The sequence below is a fragment of the Stegostoma tigrinum genome, chromosome 2 (assembly GCF_030684315.1).
Source record: "Stegostoma tigrinum isolate sSteTig4 chromosome 2, sSteTig4.hap1, whole genome shotgun sequence".
NCBI classification, from domain to species: domain Eukaryota; kingdom Metazoa; phylum Chordata; class Chondrichthyes; order Orectolobiformes; family Stegostomatidae; genus Stegostoma; species Stegostoma tigrinum.
The window spans coordinates 48,055,923-48,075,200 of NC_081355.1; positions in this window are offsets into that span (position 1 = coordinate 48,055,923).

Here is a 19,278-nt window from a genome sequence, read left to right on the forward strand (position 1 = left end):
GTTCCTGGGCCCGCCGACGCACCTTCCTCCTCGCTTTCCGGACCGTCGTCCACTCCCCTGGGTCGCCTGTCGCTGCCTCCATCGACTCTGAGTTGTTCGGGGTGGAGCGGAGCCTGCAGGGGTGCTTTGCTGGCCTCGGGCCCATCCTGCGGGGCTGGGTCCTCCTGCACGACCTGGCCCTCCTGCACATTAGTGGGGCCCTTGCTGGGCCCTGGTGCCTTCCTCTCCTCCGGGGGGGCTGGCCCCGCATTGCCTCTGCTGGTGACCTGGGCGTAGGTGGTCCCCCGCTGCGGGCATGCCCTATAGAGGTGGCCCGCTTCCCCGCAAAGGTTGCAGCTTTTCTCTTGTGGGCAATCCTTTGCAAGGTGTCCCCCCTCCCTGCAGTTCCTGCAGATGGTGGCTTTGCAGTTGGCCGCCACATGACCTGACCTACCACAGGCATGGCAGACTTTAGGTTGCCCTACATAGATCAGGTAGCCCTTGCTCCCGCCGATCGCGAAGCTGGACGGTGGGTGTACGCCGTTCCCGTCCGCGCCCATCCTCATCGTCACCTTGACCTGCCTCTTACTGGTCCAGATGCCAAAGGGGTCCATGATGTCAGTTAGGTCCCCTTCCACCTTCACATACCTTCCAAGGAAGGTCAGGACATCAACTGCTGGCACATGCGGGTTGTACATGTGTACAGTCACCATACGGCTCCTCTACGCTGGCATCACAAACAGCGGGACAGCAGTCAATACAGATAGGGGGCCCTCACCTCCTTTCTCCTTGAAAACCTCCAGGAAGCGCTCGCAAGCTTGGCACTCTTGAAGGTCATATCGTAAAAACCTCCTCCGGGGAAATCCTGCAGGCAGTATATGTCCGCAGCAGTGAACCCACAACAGTCCAACAGGACCCTCTTCACGAAGAAGGTGCGGTCCACAGGTGCACCTTCATCCACCTTCTTTACGGAAACACAGATGGTGTTCCGGACCCCCTTACCTGGGGCAATGGCACTTGCTGCAGCCGTCGTTGTAGGTTGGCTGCTCCCCTGAACCAGCGTTAGGCCGAAGCCAGCATTAACATCCACTGGTTGCAAGGGTGCACAGCCAACCCGAAGTCCTCCTTTCACCTCCAACACAGCACTCTCCTCCTCTCGGTCCACAAGAGAGTGGGTCTTTATTTTGTTCCAGATGTAAGCTGGTTCACTGAGCTTGAAGGTTTGTTCCCAGATGTTTTGTCACCTTTTTTTTTATTTGAAAAAATATACTTTATTCATCGAATGTACAAAAAATAAAACATTTATACACCTACCCAGTCATGCAAGCCACTCCGGGTTACCCGGGGGTACGTACACCAACTAAAGGAAAAAACAAAACAGAGAAAAAAAACAAAGCAAAGAAACCGCCCCGGCAGTCGTCACCCCGCACAGTCCCAGTTGGCCCCCTGACCAGTTGGGGAAGGCGCCAGCTGGGCCCAGTTACCAGATAGGAATCTTTTCCCTTTTCTGGACAAGGGGGCTCATATGGTGCTCTTTCCCCAACCGCGGCTTGGCGGCGGCTGCCCCAAGCTTTAGCGCGTCCCTCAGCACGTAGCCCTGGACCTTGGAGTGCGCCAGTCTGCAACACTCGGTAGGGGTCAGTTCTTTCAGCTGGCAGACCAGCAAGTTGCGGGCAGACCAAAGAGCGTCTTTCACCGCATTGATGGTCCTCCAGGCGCAGTTGATGTTGGTCTCGGTGTGCGTCCCCAGAAACAGCCCGTGGAGCACGGAGTCCCGCGTCACGGAGCTGCTCGGGACGAACCTCGACAAATACCACTGCATCGCCCTCCAGACCTCCAGCGCATAGGCACACTCCAGAAGGAGGTGATCAACAGTCTCGTCCCCCCCGCAGCCACCTCGAGGGCAGCGTGCAGTGGTGCAGAGATTCCGGGCATGCATAAAGGATCTCACTGGCAGAGCCCCTCTCACCGCCAGCCAAGCAATGTCCTTGTGCTTGTTTGAAAGTTCTGGCGATGACGCATTCTGCCAAACGACTTTGGCAGTCTGCGTGGGGAACCACACGACGGGATCCACCCTCTCCTTTTCCCGAAGGGTCCTGAGGATAATACGTGCTGACCACTGCCTGACGGCCTTGTGGTCAAAGGTGTTTCCTTTCAAAAATTTCTCCACGAAGGACAGGTTGTACGGAACGGTCCAACTACTCGGAGCGTTCTGCGGCAACGAGGCCAGGCGCATCCTTCGCAACACCGGGGACAGGTAGAACCTCAGTAAGTAGTGACACTTGGTGTTTGCATACTGAGGATCTACGCACAGCTTGATGCAGCCACACACAAAGGTAGCCGTCAGGGCGAGGGTGGCGTTCGGTACGCCCTTTCCCCCATTTCCCAGGTCTTTATACATGGTGTCTCTGCGGACCCGGTCCATCCTCGACCCCCAAATGAAGTGGAAGATGGCCCGGGTGACCGCAGCGGCGCAGGTCCAGGTAATAGGCCAGGCCTGCGCCACATACAACAGTACCGAAAGCCCCTCGCACCTGACAACCAGGTTCTTACCCGTGATGGAGAGGGACCGGAGCGTCCATCTGCCCAGCTTCTGCTTAAATTTGGCAATACGCTCCTCCCAAGTCTTAGTGCATGCCCCAGCTCCACCAAACCAAACACCCAGCACCTTCAGGTAGTCTGTCCTGACGCTGAAGGGGATGAAGGAGCGGTCGTCCCAGTTCCCGAAGAACATGACCTCGCTCTTACCCCTATTGACTTTGGCACCCGAGGCCAGTTCAAACTGGCCGCAGATGTCCAACAGCCTACTCACCGACCGACGATCGGTGCAGAAGATGGCGACATCGTCCATGTACAGGGAGGTCTTGACCTGAAGGCCTCCGCTGCCTGGGATAGTCACGCCCTTCAGGCTCACGTCCTTCCTGATGGAGGCGGCGAAGGGCTCCACACAGCACACGAACAAGGCAGGAGAGAGCGGGCAGCCCTGCCTGACTCCAGATCTAACAGGAAAACTGTCTGATTCCCACCCGTTGATCGAGACTGCGCTAACGATGTTAGCGTAGAGCAGCCGGATCCAATTGCGGATGCCCTCCCCGAACCCCAATTTGGAGAGGACGTCCCTCATGTAAGCATGAGAGACCCTGTCGAAGGCCTTCTCCTGGTCCGGGCTGACGAGGCAGGTGTCCACCCGCCTGTCCTGTACGTAGGCGATCGTATCCCTGATGAGCGCGAGGCTCTCAGCGATCTTCCTGCCCGGCACAGCACAGGTTTGGTCAGGGTGAATCACTGACTCCAGGACAGACCTGACCCGGTTGGCAATGACCTTGGCCAGGATTTTGTAGTCCACGTTCAAAAGTGAAATGGGACGCCAATTCTTAATTTCTTCTCTCTCCCCCTTCCTCTTGTAAATGAGGGTGATGATGCCCTTCCTCATGGACTTGCACATGTTCCCTGCCCGAAGCGCACTATCGTACACCTCCAGCAGGTCCTGGCCGACCAGACCCCACAGAGCGGAATACAGCTTGACCGGTAAGTCGTCCCTTCCGGGAGTCCTATTCCTCTGCAAGGACTTGAGGGCTCTGGCCAGCTCGTCCAGGGATATCAGCCGGTCCAGCCACTCCCTCGTGCCGTCGTCTAAGACCTCCGTGATAGACGACAGGAATGACTCGGAGGCCGTGCTGTCCGTGGGCTTCGTGTCGTACAGTCCGGCATAGAAGGATCTGCTGATCCTCAAAACGTCGGGCCGAGACGACATCACCGAGCCGTCGTCCTCCTTCAGCCGGCTAAGCACAGAGCTCTCTTTGTGCACCTTCTGAAAGAAGAAACGCGAGCACGTCTCGTCCTGCTCCACGGAGCGGACCCTGGACCGGAAGATTATCCTGGAGGCCTCCGCGGCGAAGAGCGAGGCTTGCCGGCCCCTCACCTCGCGGAGGTCCTCCGTGACATCGACCCCCATCAACTGCAGAAGGAGCAGGTTCTGCACCCTTTTCTGGAGTCGCGACAGCTTTCCCCGCCTCTCTCTTGCCTTCTGAACACCCTTGAGGACAAAGAACCTCTTGATGTTCTCCTTCACCGTCTCCCAGCAGTCGCCTGGAGACTCAAAGAGGGGTTTCACGGTTCTCCAACCGGCGTACTCCCTCTTAAGCTCCTCGACGTTCTCTGGGGTCAACAGAGTCGTGTTGAGCTACCACGTCCCCTTGCCGGCCGGCTGGTCGTCCTGTAAGTGACAGTCGGCCAACAGGAGGCAGTGGTCAGAGAAGAACACCGGCTCGTCACCGGTGGACCTGACCGAGAACGTCCGTGACACAAACAGGAAGTCTATCCTTGAGCGGATAGACCCGTCTGGCCGCGACCAGGTGTACCTCTGCTGCGCTCCGTCTGCAGGGGTGCTGAAGATGTCGAGCAGCTTGGCGTCCTTCACCGTGCCCATCAGGAATCTGGACGTGACGTCCAGTTGAATCCCCCCATCCGCTGTCCCCACGTCAGATCTTCCATCTGCATCAATGATGCAGTTGAAGTCTCCGCCTAGGATGACCGGCCTGGACGTAGCCAGCAGGGGTGGAAACCGCTGCAGGACAGCCAACCGCTCACTCCGTACCGCTGGGGCGTACACGTTGATCAGCCTCAGGGGAGCATTCCTGTAGGTGATGTCAGCCACTAGGAGGCGCCCCCCCACCACCTCCTGAACTTGAGAGATGGTGAATTTGCGCCCCTGCAGCAGAATAGCCAGGCCCGAGGAGCGACAGTCGTTACCCCCCGACCAGATCGAAGGCCCACAGGTCCAGGCGCCGGACCATTTCCCGTACCTGCCGAGGTGCGGTATCCCGCACTCCTGCAGAAACAGGAGATCCGCCTTGATGGTGGTCAGGTAGGCCAACGTGGACACACATCTCGCGGTTGACTTGACGCTGCGCACATTAATGCTCGCAATTCGTACCCCCATTGTGGGCAGTGACCGCAGTACCCTCCCCAAGTCCAAGGTCCAGCCCCTCCATCTGTCCCTTCATGCCCATTGCTTGGGCGAACTGCTGGACGCTCTCCGGGCTCAGGAAACCGTCCGTGCTGCCTTCCGGGTGGCATCCCCCCGTCAGGGGTCCGGAGGCAGGAGGGTCCGGCTCCGGGTCAGGCTGGGGATGCGCTGTTTCCTCCTTTCCGCCTGGAAGTTCCGGGGGGCCCTCCAGTGCTCCAGCGGCACTTGATTGGGTGTCGGAGTGAGCCTCAGGACGCCTCCCATCACCTGGAAGCTGGGTGCTGCTTTCCTTCCCCCTCGAGACCTTTAACCGCAGCTTCGGGTGGGCCCTCTCCGAATCCTCCTCGTCAGAGGAGCTCTTATAGCCCCCCTGTAGCTGCCTCTTCCCGCCTGATTGTTGCGGTTCCTGGGCCCGTCGACGCACCTTCCTCCTCGCTTTCCGGACTGTTGTCCACTCTCCTGGGTCGCCTGTCGCCGCCTCCATTGGCTCCGGGTTGTCGGGGGGGATTGGAGCCTGCAGGGGTGCTTTGCTGGCCTCGGGCCCATCCTGCACGGCCTGGCCCTCCTGCACATTAGTGGGGTCCTTGCTGGGCCCTGGTGCCTTCCTTTCCTCCGGGGGGGGCTGGCCCCGCATTTCCCCTGCCGGTGACCTGGGCATAGGTGGCACCCCGCTGCGGGCATGCCCTATAGAAGTGGCCCGCTTCCCCGCAAAGGTTGCAGCTTCTCTCTCGTGGGCAATCCTTTGCAAGGTGTCCCTCCTCCCTGCAGTTCCTGCAGATGGTGGCTTTGCAGTCGGCCGCCATGTGACCTGACCTACCACAGGCATGGCAGACTTTAGGTTGCCCTGCATAGGTCAGGTAGCCCCTGCTCCCGCCGATCGCGAAGCTGGACGGTGGGTGTGTGACATTCCCGTCTGCGCCCATCCTCAGCGTCACCTTGACCTGCCGCTTACTCGTCCAGATGCCAAAGGGGTCCACGATGTCAGTTAGGTCCCCTTCCACCTGCACATACCTTCCGAGGAAGGTCAGGACATCAACTGCTGGCACATGCAGGTTGTACATGTGTACAGTCACCATACGGCTCCTCTGTGCTGGCATCACAAACAGTGGGATAGCGGTCAATACAGAGAGGGGGCCCTCACCTCCTTTCTCCTTGAAAACCTCCAGGAAGCGCTCGCAAAGCTTGGCACTCCGGAAGGTCACGTCGTAAAAACCTCCTCCGGGGAAATCCTGCAGGCAGTAAATGTCCGCAGCAGCGAACCCACAACAGTCCAACAGGACCCTCTTCACGAAGAAGGTGCGGTCCACAGGTGCACCTTCATCCACCTTTTTTACGGAAACACAGATGGTGTTCCGGACCCCCTGACCTGGGGCATGAGCACTTGCTGCAGCTGTCGTTGTCGGTTGGCTGCTCCCCTGAACCAGCGTTAGGCCGAAGCCAGCATTAACATCCACTGGTTGCAAGGGTGCACAGCCAACCCGAAGTCCTCCTTTCACCTCCAACACAACACTCTCCTCCTCTCAGTCCACAAGAGAGTGGGTCTTTATTTTGTTCCAGATGTAAGCTGGTTCACTGAGCTTGAAGGTTTGTTCCCAGATGTTTTGTCACCATTCTAGGTAACATCATCAGTGAGCCTCCGACGAAGCGCTAGTGTTATGTCCCTCTTTCTATTTATCTGTTTAGCTTTCCTTGGGTTGGTGATGTCATTTCCTGAATTGTGATGTCATTGCCTGTTCTTTATCTCAGAGTATGGTAAATTGATTTGGAGCCGATGTGTTTGTTGATGGAGTTCCGGTTGGAATGCCATGCTTCTCGGAATTCTCATGCGTGTCTCTGTTTGGCTTGTCCTAGGATGGATGTGTTGTCCCAATCAAAGTGGTGTCCTTCCTCATCTGTATGTAAGGATATCAGAGATAATGGGAACTGCAGATGCTGGAGATTCCAAGATAATAAAATGTGAGGCTGGATGAACACAGCAGGCCAAGCATCCAGCCTCACATTTTATTATCTTGTATGTAAGGATACTAGTGATCGTGGGTCATGTCGTTTTGTGGCTAGTTGATGTCCATGTATCCTGGTGGCTAGCTTTCTGTCTGTTTGCCCAATGTAGTGTTTGTCGCAGTTCTTGCAAGGTATTTTGTAGATGACGTTCGTTTTGCTTGTTGCCTGTATAGGGTCTTTTAAGTTCATTAGCTGCTGTTTTAGTGTGTTGGTGGGTTTGTGAGCTACCCTGATGCCAAGAGGTCCGAGTAGTCCGGCAGTCATTTCCGAAATGTCTTTGATGTAGGGGAGAGTGGTTATGGTTTCTGGGCCCGTTTTGTCTGTCTGTTTGGATTTGTTGCTGAGAAATCGGCAGACTGTGGTCATTGAGTACCCATTCTTTTGAATACACTGTATAGGTGATTTTCTTCTGCTCTTCGTAGTTCCTCTGTGCTGCAGTGTGTGGTGGCTCGTTGGAATAATGTTCTAATGCAGCTTCATTTGTGGGTGTTGGGATGGTTGCTCCTGTAGTTCAGTATTTGGTCCATATGTGTTGTTTTCCTGTAGATGCTGGTTTGAAGTTCCCCATTGACTGTTTGCTCTACTGTGACATCTAGGAATGGCAGTTTGTTGTTGTTTTCTTCCTCTTTTGTGAATGTTATGCCAGTAAGGATATTATTGATGGTCTTGAAGGTTTCCTCTAATTTGTCTTGTTTAGTGATGACAAAGGTGTCATCAGGATGATTGGCAGAGCTGTTTGTTTGAGTCTCTGCATTACTGCCTCTGCAGGTTTTGTTATTCAAAGTGAAGTGGGTGATAAGGCATAGGTCCACTAGCTTGATGATGTTGTCCTTGCTGATTGAGGTTGGTGGTGTCTGGTGAATGTGTCTTTGGTTTTTCTTATAGTGTAGTCAGTGTTTCTTTGGCCAGGTTGATGGATGTGAACAGGGCTGTTCCGTCAAAGGAGACCATTGTTTCATCCTCTTCTTTCTTGGTGTCTTTGGTGTTCATGAATTCTTGGGTGGAGCGGATGAAGTGGCATGAGTCTTCTGCTAAGTGTTTTAGTCTTTGGTGTAGTTCCTTGGCTAATCTGTAGGTTGGTGTTCCAGGTAGCGAGACTATAGGTCTGAGGGGCGCTCCTGGTTTGTGAATTTTTGGTAGTCCGTAGAAGCATGGTGTTTTGGATCCGTCTGGTTTCATTTTTTGGAAGTCTCTCTTGTTTAATTCTCCAGATTTTTGAAGTTTATTGAGTAAGGCTGTGATTCGGTTCTCTTGTTGTGGGGGTCAGGTCTATCGCCACCTGTTGGTAAGTGTCGGTATCTGCAAGCAGTGGGATGCTTTCTCAGTGTAGTCTGTTCGGCTTAAAATGACTGTCAAGCGTGCTTTGTCTGCAGGTTGGATAACGATGTTTTTATCTTTCTTGAGTCCTTTTAGGGCTTTCCTTTCTTGTGTATTGAGTGTGTTTTCTTCCTTTTTCCTGCTTAATGTTGGTGCGACTGTCTGTCTGATGGTTTTGCTGGGTTTCTTCTGTGAGTTTGTTGTTTTTCAGTGTTGTTTCTAACGCTGCTAAGAAATCTTTCTTGTCCGCATCCCAGTACAAATGAAGCTGCATTAGAACATTATTCCAATGAGCCACTACACACTACAGCACAGATGAACTACGAAGAGCAGAAGAAAATCACCTATGCAGCGTATTCAAAAAGAACGGGTACCCAATGAACACAATCCGCCGATTTCTCAGCAACAAACACACAAAACGGGCCCAGAAACCATAACCACTCTCCCCTACATCAAAGACATTTCGGAAATGAATGCCAGACTACTTGGACCGCTTGGCATCAGGGTAGCCCACAAACCCACCAATACACTAAAACAGCAGCTAATGATCTTAAAAAAACCCTATACAGGCAACAAGCAAAACGAACGTCATCTACAAAATACCTTGCAAGAACTGTGACAAACACTATATTGGACAAACAGGCAGAAAGCTAGCCACCAGGATACATGAACATCAACTAGCCACAAAACAACTTGACCCACTATCACTAATTTCCTTACATACAGATGAGGAAGGACACCACTTTGGGACAACACATCCATCCTAGGACAGGCCAAACATAGACACGCACGAGAATTCCTAGAAGCATGGCATTCCAACCAGAACGCCATCAACAAACACATTGATTTGGAGCCAATCTACCATCCCCTGAGAAAAAGAACAGGAAATGACATCACCAACCCAAGGAAAGCTAAACAGATAAATAGAAAGCGGGAGATAACACCAGCGCTTCGTCGGAGGCTCACTGATGATGTTACCTAGAATGGTGACGAAACGTCTGAAAACTAACCTTCCAGCTCAGCGAGTAAACTCACATCCAGAAACTCAACCTGAGCTACAAATCTTCTCAAAACTCGCTATGTCTGACACTTTTGGAACCATCCTGAACCCAAGAAATTATGAGAATACTTGAAAAGTACCAAGTTAGCCGTGAGAGTTATACCGCAGGATGCATGTCAAGTATCATGTTTGCCCCCAGAGATTCTGTCCAGCAGAAGCTAATTTTGTTAATTCAGATGTGACATGCCATCTCATGTTTGGGAGGGCATAGTTCACCAATTGCCCCTTTAAACTTTTTATAAATCTGGGAATACTTTGATTTGCAGCTCCAAACTTTGAGATAATAGGACAAATTTATATATTAACAATGTCAGCTGAAAAACCCAAAACTGACTTTTGTTATCAAGTGTATGAATTGTTCACAGAGTCCCTACAGTGCGGCTAGAGTCCAAAGAGCATTCGCATAAACCTGGCCGCCGACCCTATTTCCGCATTTACCATGGCTAATCTATCAAGCCTGCATGTCCCTGGAGTCTGCAGTGCCATTTATCATGGCTAAACTGCCTGACCTCCAGGTCTTTGGATTGTCAGAGGAAACTGGAGTATCTGGCAGAAACCCTCACCATCATGGAGTGACTGTGTAAGCTCCACACAAGCAGTCACCAAGGCTGGAATCAAATCCAGGTGCCTAGTACTGTGAGGCTGAAGTGCTAATTACTGAGCCACCGTGCCACCCCAGTTTCTGAACAAAATCAAATAAACGGTGAAAGCACAGATTTACCATGATCTAATATAACTGCATAAAAAGCCTTTTCATTAACAAATTATTGTTAAAGCCTGCTGCTGTTTTTTTGAGTGGCTGTTTTCGCTGTTTCCTTCCAAGTTTCATGTCAGGTGAAGATCTGGTTGAAGTACAGGTGGTGGTAAAGGGATTGTCTTTCCTACTGGAGGCCTGTGATCTGTGGTGTTCCACAGGGATCAGTACTGGGTCCAATTTTATCATTTATATAACTGATTTGGATAAGAATATACAAGGCATATATAGAACATAGAACATAGAACAGTACAGCACAGAACAGGCCCTTCAGCCCACAATGTTGTGCCGACCATTGATCCTCATGTATGCACCCTCAAATTTCTGTGACCATATACATGTCCAGCAGTCTCTTAAATGACCCCAATGACCTTGCTTCCACAACTGCTGCTGGCAACGCATTCCATGCTCTCACAACTCTCTGCGTAAAGAACCTGCCTCTGACATCCCCTCTATACTTTCCACCAACCAGCTTAAAACTATGACCCCTCGTGCTAGCCATTTCTGCCCTGGGAAATAGTCTCTGGCTATCAACTCTATCTATGCCTCTCATTATCTTGTATACCTCAATTAGGTCCCCTCTCCTCCTCCTTTTCTCCAATGAAAAGAGACCGAGCTCAGTCAACCTCTCTTCATAAGATAAGCCCTCCAGCCCAGGCAGCATCCTGGTAAACCTCCTCTGAACCCTCTCCAAAGCACCCACATCTTTCCTATAATAGGGCGCCCAGAACTGGACGCAGTATTCCAAGTGCGGTCTAACCAAAGTTTTATTGAGCTGCAACAAGATCTCACGACTCTTAAACTCAATCCCCCTGTTAATGAAAGCCAAAACACCATATGTTTTCTTAACAACCCTGTCCACTTGGGTGGCCATTTTAAGGGATCTATGTATCTGCACACCAAGATCCCTCTGTTCCTCCACGCTGCCAAGAATCCTATCCTTAATCCTGTACTCAGCTTTCAAATTCGACCTTCCAAAATGCATCACCTCGCATTTATCCAGGTTGAACTCCATCTGCCACCTCTCAGCCCATCTCTGCATCCTGTCAATGTCCCGCTGCAGCCTACAACAGCCCTCTACACTGTCAACGACACCTCCGACCTTTGTGTCGTCTGCAAACTTGCTGACCCATCCTTCAATTCCCTCGTCCAAGTCATTAATAAAAATTACAAACAGTAGAGGCCCAAGGACAGAGCCCTGTGGAACTCCACTCACCACTGACTTCCAGGCAGAATATTTTCCTTCTACTACCACTCGCTGTCTTCTGTTGGCCAGCCAATTCTGTATCCAAGCAGCTAAGTTCCCCTGTATCCCATTCCTCCTGACCTTCTGAATGAGCCTACCATGGGGAACCTTATCAAATGCCTTACTGAAGTCCATATACACCACATCCACAGCTCGACCCTCATCAACTTTTCCAGTCACATCCTCAAAAAACTCGATAAGGTTTGTAAGGCATGACCTACCCCTCACAAAGCCGTGTTGACTGTATTTGATCAAGGCATGCTCTTCCAGATGGTCATAAATCTTATCCCTCAGAATCCTTTCTAACACCTTGCAGACGACAGACGTGAGACTTACCGGTCTATAATTGCCGGGGATTTCCCTATTTCCTTTCTTGAAGAGAGGAATTACATTTGCCTCTCTCCAGTCCTCAGGTACGACTCCAGTGGAGAGCGAGGATGCAAAGATCTTCGCAAGTGGCGAAGCAATTGCATTTCTCACTTCCCAAAGCAGCCGAGGACAAATCTGATCCGGGCCTGGCGACTTGTCAATCTTAATGTTTGACAAAATTTTCAGCACATCAGCTTCGTCTATCTCTATCCATTCCAGCATGCACACCTGCTCTTCAAAGGTTTCATTCACTACAAAGTTGGTTTCTTTCGTAAAGACAGAAGCAAAAAACTCATTTAGGGCTTCCCCTACCTCCTCAGGCTCCACACACAAGTTCCCTCTGCTATCCCTGATCGGCCCTACTCTTTCTTTGACCAATCTCTTATTCCTCACGTAAGTGTAAAATGCCTTTGTGTTTTCCCGGATTCCTTCTGCCAAGCCTTTCTCGTGCCCCCTCCTGGCTCTCCTCAGACCATTTTTGAGCTCCTTCCTTGCCTGCATGTAATCCTCTCTAGCTGAACTTGACCCTAGCTTCCTCCACCTTATGTAAGCTACCTTCTTCCTTTTCACTAGAAGCTCCACCGCTCTCGTCATCCAAGGTTCCTTAATCTTACCCCTTCTTGCCTGTCTCAGAGGGACATATTTACTCATCACTCCCAACAACTGTTCCTTAAACCGTCTCCACATGTCTATAGTTCCCTTACCATGGAACAACTGCTCCCAGTCCATGCTTCCTAACTCATGTCTAATCGCATCATAGTTTCCTCTTCCCCTATTAAATATCCTCCCATTTTGCCTAATCCTCTCCTTCTCCATAGCTATGTAGAATGTGAGGCAGTTATGGTCACTATCACCAAAATGCTCTCCCACCACAAGATCTGATACCTGCCCCGGCTCGTTTCCGAGCACCAAGTCTAGAATGGCCTCTCCCCTCGTCTGCCTGTCAACGTACTGCGTTAGGAAACCCTCCTGAACACACCTTACAAAAACAGCTCCATTCAAATCTTCTGCTCGAAGGAGGTTCCAATCAATATTAGGAAAGTTAAAGTCACCCATTACAACAACCCTACTGCGTGCACACTTTTCCAAAATCTGTCGACCTATGCTTTCTTCAATCTCCCTGCTGCTATTGGGGGGCCTGTAGTAAACCCCTAACGAGGTGACTACTCCCTTGCTGTTCCTAATTTCCACCCATACTGACTCAGTAGGCAGATCTTCCTCGACAAAGGAAGCTTCTGTAGCTGTGATACCCTCTCTGATTAGTAGTGCTACACCCCCTCCTCTTTTTCCCCCCTCCCTATTCTTTTTAAATGTTCTAAACCCTGGAACATCCAACAACCATTCCTGCCCATGAGAAACCCATGTCTCTGTTATGGCCACAACATCATAGCACCAGGTACTGATCCATGCTCTAAGTTCATCACTTTTATTCCTGATACTCCTTGCATTAAAGCAAACACACTTTAACCGATCCCCTGGTTCCTTCCCAGGAAAATCCTTCCCACTAGCTGGTCTACCTCTTGCTACTGCCTCACCTGCATCAACGCTCACCTCTGGTATACAGCTCAGGTTCCCACCCCCCTGCCATACTAGTTTAAACCCTCTCGAACTACTCGAGCAAACCTTCCACCTAGGACATTGGTCCCCTTCCAGTTCAGATGCAACCCGTCCTTCTTGTACAGGTCCCACCTTCCCCAGAAGGCATCCCAATTATCAACATATCTGAAGCCCTCCCTCCTACACCAGCTGCGTAGCCACGTGTTCAGCTGCGCCCGCTCCCTGTTCCTCACCTCGCTATCTCGTGGCACCGGTATTAAACCAGAGAACACTACTCTGTTCGTCCTGCTCTGCAGCTTCCATCCTAACTCCCTGAAATCACTTTTTATATCCTCAAACCTATTTCTGGCTATATCGTTTGTGCCAATATGTAACACGATTTCTGGCTGTTCGCCCTCCCCTTTTAGAACTTTATACACCCGATCGGAGACGTCCCGGACCCTGGCACCAGGGAGGCAACATACCTTCCGGGAATCCCGATCTTGCCCACAAAATCTCCTGTCGATTCCCCTAACTATCGAGTCCCCTACCACGAGTACTTTTCTATTCTGCCCCCTTCCCTTCTTTGCCACAGTGTCAGGCTCAGTGCCAGAGAACTGACTACTATGGCTTTCCTCTGGTAGGGCATCCCCCCCAGCAGTATCCAAAACGGTATACTTATTGCTGAGGGGAATGCCCACAGGGGATCTCTGCACTGTCTGTCTGTCCCCTTTCCTCCCCCTAACTGTAACCCATCTATCCTCGTCCTGAGCCTTAGGAGTGACCAACTCCCGATAACTCCTCTCAATTACCCCCTCTGCCTCCCGAATGATCCGTAGTTCATCCAGCTCCAGCTCCATTTCCCTAACACGGTTTTCAAGGAGCTGTAGCTGGGTGCACTTCCCGCAGATGTAGCCAGCGGAGACGTGTGCCACATCTCCCAACTGCCACATTCTGCAGGAGGAGCAAGCAACTGCCCTAGCATCCATACCCCACTTATCTGAACACCCACTCAATACAAAACCAGAAAGCTTACTTCAAGTAATAATAACAAATTAATAACAAACTTACGTTCAATAGAGAAAGTTTAGAATGAACCTTACCTTATTAACTAGGTTAGAGGAGGAGGGCGGGTGGGAGACACTACAGTTGTAGAGTCTCGGGTTTAGCCGCCTTGCTGATACATAATAACGCGTTGATATATAATAAGTTAGCCAATGACACCAAACTTAATGGCACAGTGGTCAGTGAGGAATGTTATCTAAGGTTACAAAGAATCTTGGTCAGTTGAGTCAATGGGTTGGGGAGTGGCAAATGGAGTTTAATTTGGAGAAATGTGAGGTATTGCATTTTGGTAAAACAAACAAGGGGTGGACTTATAGAGTTAATAGTAGGGCCCTGGGTAGTGCTGTAGAATACAGAGGCCTAGGGGTTCCGGTTCATAATTCTTTGAAATTTGCACCACAAGTAGACAGGGTGGACAAGAAGGTGCTTGGCATGCTTGCCTTCATTGCTCAGACCTTTCAGAATAGGAATTGGGTCGTCATGCTGATTTTTACAGGACCATGGTGAGGCCTGTTTTGGAGTACTGTGTGCAGTTATGGTTGCCCTGCTATAGGAAGGACAATATTAAATTGGAGAGGGTTCAGAAGAGATTTAATAGGATGTTGCTGGGAATGGAGGGCTTGACTTGTAAAAATAGGCTGGATGTGTTGGGACGTTTTTTCTCTGAAGCTTAGGAGGTTGAAGGTTATCTTTACAAAGGTTTATAAAATCATGAAGGACGTTGATGAGGTGAATAACAAGGGTCTTTTCTCTGGGAGGGAGTTCAAAACTAGGGAGAATATTTTTAAGGTGAGAGGAGAATGTTTTAAAAAATAAATGAGTGGCAACTGTTTTACACAGAATGATTTGTATGTGAAATGAGCTGCCAGAGGAAGTGGTCGATGTAAGCACAATTACAACAAAATACTTGGATAAGTACATAATAGGAAATGTTTGGAGGGATATGGGCCAAATGCAGACTAGTTTATTTGGGAACGTGGTCGACATGGACTAGTTGGACCAAAGGGTCTCTTTTCATGCTGTACGACTCAATGACTTTATAATTATTGGACTGTGTTTAGTTTATCACAGATCTGTTGAAAATTTTAGCTCTGTGATTGAAGAATGCATTAAAGTTCATTATTTGACACAAATCTGAGCTGCATTCCATGTCGAAGATATAAGGTGAAAGAAATGTTGATATTTATAGAATTCAGATATTAGTATGCAACATAAATAGAGGAAAACACCATGTTGATTTCAAATCTGACATTTGCAATGACATTTCATTCCTGGAATGTGGATTGCATTTTAAATATATTTTTGAAGTAATTGTAATGAAACAAAGGTAATGCTTCTCAGTAATCTGTAATAGTGGGAAACATAGCACAAATTAATTCACTCTTTACTTAGGAAAGAAAAAAAACAAAATAATACACGTGAAATTAAGATGCATAGTTGCAATATTTTTCTCAGACGAGCATTAATTAGAATAAGTGATGTTATCTGCAATGTCTGAAATACAATCTGAAATGGTTACCTTTGGAAAATTGGATACAGCTTACAATGCGACAAAGTTTAAAAGATTAATGAATATATTAATGGATGCACAGAGCAAATATATAGTTTTACAAATGCCTAAGCTGTCATGAATAGAAAATATAATTTTTACATCTTGTATTCAGTGACTCTGGAACTTACCTTTGGGAAGATTATTGAGCCATTGCTAGTTCAAATATTAACTAGTTTAGTACATATTAGAGAGCCAAAAATACCTTTACACACAATTGTGACTAAATTGAAGCCATAATAATACTCCCTTTCAAGTCTCTTCGCCATGTGTTTTTTTTCATCATCATTAATGGAGGTTTTATTCACATGGACCATTGAAGGGGAGACAATAGTAAAACGAAATTACTTTAGAGTATAGAGTTTAGTGATGGTCCCAGATCAGAAACCTGGATAAAACACTGAAGAGATTATTTGTAGCTGAGAATGTTTGAACTCAGGTGTATGAAAGTTCCTGGAAAAGGCTGTTTGATTGTCAACTGAGAGTTGAATTTACAGTCAACTTTTTTTAAAAATAGGCTCTTCACTGGTGTGAGTATTGAACAAGAAGTGTTTTTGGGGACAGTCAAGAAAGCGTTTTAGGACTACTGTGATTATGATTCTACCATATGTTCCAAAATCATTAAAGACATACTATTGGTAAAGGATTTTAGCTGTTTTATTTTATCTTGATTCCTTTTGCTTAATGAATTACTGTTAAAGCCAATTGCTTGCTTACCTTTCAGTGAGAGACCACTTCGTTAATACCCAAACAAGTAGAATCTATGAAGCTAGATTTCAGACTGGGACCTGATGTGACCAAAAAGAACATCAATTTGTGGTCTTAACAAACAGTTCTGATGGTACTGATCTACATTAAATGTAAAGTCGCCAAAGTCTTACCATAATCATAGCCTGCTGTTTCATTAGAGATAGATGACTGGTGATGGCTTAACCTGAGGATGGTCTCAGGTCAGCGGAGAGATTGAGAAGTGGAATTCTTCATAGCAAGCTCAGCCAGTGAGGGAATTTAACCCACACTGTTGGCATCACACTGCACTGCTAACTAGTTATCCAGCCAAGTGAACTAACTGACTCCATGATCCACATTGAAATGAAGTAGATTTATAATTTAGAATGGCAGGTTGAAATATCTTTATTCTTCTTAACTGTATTTCTAATTTTTGCATCACATTTGGATTGAAGGTCCAGGATAGATAACTGCATTGGGTATTGATGAATAGCTTTTTTAATGCATTTTCCATTATTGCCATTGTGCCCTAGGAAACAAATAGACATTGTCAAGAATTTACACTTTTCATTAGCGTCAGACTTTTTTCTTGGAAACTGTTCGAAACTGCTCTCCCCCTCAAGTCATGTTCTTTACAGTCTTGGGAGTCATACAGCACGGAAATAGACCCTTCAGTCTAACCAGTCTATGCTGACCATAATTCCAAACTAAATTAGCCCCACCTGCCGGTATTTGGCCCATATCTTTTCCTACTTGTGTACTTATCAAAATGTCTTTTAAATGTTGTAACTGTGCCTGCATCCATCACTTCCTATGACAGTTCATTCCACATATGAATCACGCTCTGTAAAAATGTTGCCTCTTACATCTCTGTTAAATCTTTCTTTTCTGATGTTAAAAATATGCTGCTAGCCTTGAAATCCCCCAGCCTAGGGAAAAGACATCTGCCATTCACCTAATGTATAACCCTCATGATTTTCTCAACCTCTACAAAGTCATCCCTCAACCTCCTATGCACCAGTAAAAAAAGTGCCAGTCTATCTGGCCCTCCATTCCTGGCAAAATCCTTGGATTATGATACCATGTATATAATTTCTTACTCCTTCAAGGCCCCGAAGAGCGTTTGACTCAGTTTTTGTTTGACAAATTTCCAGCGCTGACTGAAATAACTCCTCAGAGGTCAGTATCCCATCACTAAGACACCCTTTATTTACAAATGAACAGCCCTTGAATTTAGTACTGCCTCATTCCAAGTCAGGTACCAGCATGTCAGTATCTCAGACACTCAGCCTTTTTGTACATCAGCCAGAGCTCCCTGGTGGGACTAGGTTAACAGTTTCAGTCAGGCAACTCATATTCTATAAGGGATAATGGGAACTGCAGATGCTGGAGAACCCAAGATAACAAAATGTGGGGCTGGATGAACACAGCCCACCAAGCAGCATCTTAGGAGCACAAAAGCTGATGTTTCAGACCTAGACCCTTCATCAGAAAACCTTTTCTGAACGGCCTAGGCTCAGAACATCAGCTTTTGTGCTCGTAAGATGCTGCTTGGCCTGCTGTGTCATCTAGCCCCACACTTTGTTATCTTGGATTCTCCAGCATCTGCAGTTCCCATTATCTCTGATTATAATTTTAACCTCACTGTGAAGCCTCTTCCAGGATGTCTAACCTGAAGAAGTTACCCTCCTCCCTCCAGACCTTTTCTGATGAAGGGTCTAGGCCTGAAATGTCAGCTCTTCTGCTCCTAAGAGGCTGCTTGGCCTGCTGTGTTCATCCAGCCCCACACTTTGTTATCTCATATTCTCTAAGGTCTAGCTGGCTGACCTTGTTACATTCACTACACTGGCATTATGTCAAATTGTAGATGATTAAAAACAGATCTTCCAAATGGAGTAATGAAGGTTATTAGTAAGTTTGATTTATAGTCCGAAGAACCTTGCTGAAAGCTGCTGTTCACATCCAATTGCAGCCAATGTGTTGATTATCGAAGTTCGTTGTCAGATAAAACCATTACATGCACTCTATTATCTTGTTTAATAACATAGATCTGTGTTCCAGAATGCATGATTTGAGTCATGATCTCAGCAGGAAATATTTTTGTTAGTCTTCTGATGGGGATTCTTCAACGTCATTAATAGCTTAATGTGTGAAAATATTTCAGTTGGAACCTGTGAAAGTAAATGTTTTACTTGGGCACATCTGTACAAAATACCAATTTTCTTGCAGAGGAAGCACTCTGCTATGTTTGCAGGACACTGTTCTCACCTCTGGGTATTTTTGGCATGTATATACTTATAACTGAGGCTCTGAGGAAGAGTCACTTGACCCAAAGTATTAATTCTGAATACTTTCCACCTGTGCTGCCAGACTGGCTGAGTTTTTCCAGCAATTCCTGTTTCTCTTTCTGATTTCCAGCATCTACAGTTCTTCCAGTTTTTATTTAGAGTATTTCCTCTTCTGGGGAAGAATATAGCGAGAGGCCATCAATGTAAGGTAGTCATAAGATAGGTAGCCTTGGTCAATCCAGAGTTACAGGGATAAGGTGGGGAGGTTGGGTCTGAGTGGATTGCTGTTTGGAGGATCAGTGTGGAATCGATGGGCTGAATGGCCTGCTTCCACACCATAGAGATTCTACAGATTCTGTGACTCACTAAGAAGTCCAAAAGTATTCGAAGAAGTTTCTTTACCCAAGCTACTGAAA